At 62.7% G+C, this 958-nt stretch overlaps 1 protein-coding gene across 1 annotated transcript in view; it reads right to left on the bottom strand.

Moving 5' to 3' along the window:
* EPB41L1 (erythrocyte membrane protein band 4.1 like 1) overlaps nucleotides 1-958 on the bottom strand; it is a 41,721-nt gene that overhangs the window by 26,948 nt on the left and 13,815 nt on the right. The window lies entirely within an intron of this gene.

Raw genomic sequence — 958 nt, 5'->3', positions numbered from 1 at the left:
CTCCCTGTCTGCTCACAGATCCACTGCCAGCCCCAGCTCCCTGTCCGTGCACAGATCCACTGCCAGCCCCCGGCTCCCTGTCCGTGCCAGGAGGTGGCTTTGCAAAGGGCTGGTGGCAGCAGCACAGAACACCAGGATTTCATACTCTGAGCTGGAGGAGGAGAGCCAGCAGTAGGGAGGGACACCGGTGACAGGGAGCCACCAGGGACAGGGACCCACCAGAGGCATGCACGGGCTCAAGCCCCATCCCTGCACTCACAGCAGGCAGTGAGGCTGCTCTGACCCCCTGCTCCCACACCCTGCACCCGCCGGGATCTGCTCTTGTGTTCTCTAGGAGTGGGAGGAAAAGCCAGGCGGTGAGTCAGGGGAAGGCTGCACTGACACAGGAAATGGCAAACACGGACAGCTCCACAGCTCGCATCCGGGCTGGCTGGTCTGCTCCCCTCTGGCCACCCCAGCAGCAGAGCACGCTGGGGTTCCCACGGCCAGCGTGGGACCCTGTGGATTCCTGCCTCCAGCCCCAGCTGCCTGCAAAACAAACCCAGGCCAGGAACAGCGAGGGGAAGGCACTTTCCAGGCTGGGATGCTCAGCAATGTGGTTTTGGAACCATTACGGTTTGGAAACCTTTTATGCCAACACAGCACGGGCTGGCAAGATGTCCCAGGAGGGTCCACGCTCCACAGGTCACGGAGCACCCTTTGGACCATCACCCACTCTCCACTCAGGCTGCTCAGGCCCTGCCAGCTCCCCACCAGGCCATGTCCAGCTGTGCAGGACCTGCTGGGATCATCCCCACCCGAGTCCGAGGGCTGTGGCTGCACAAGGGGGCTCAGTTGGAGCATCTATGACCCTGTGGTCACATCACCCACCCTGCTCACAGAGCAGCCACACCAGCAGCCCTGAGCAATGCCTGCAGATCCTGTTCCAATTCCAGACCCTGCCATAGGCAGGGGCCCC

Source organism: Corvus brachyrhynchos, unplaced genomic scaffold (assembly GCF_000691975.1).
Source record: "Corvus brachyrhynchos isolate BGI_N302 unplaced genomic scaffold, ASM69197v1 scaffold661, whole genome shotgun sequence".
NCBI classification, from domain to species: domain Eukaryota; kingdom Metazoa; phylum Chordata; class Aves; order Passeriformes; family Corvidae; genus Corvus; species Corvus brachyrhynchos.
This window is presented reverse-complemented; position numbering and strand designations above follow the sequence as displayed.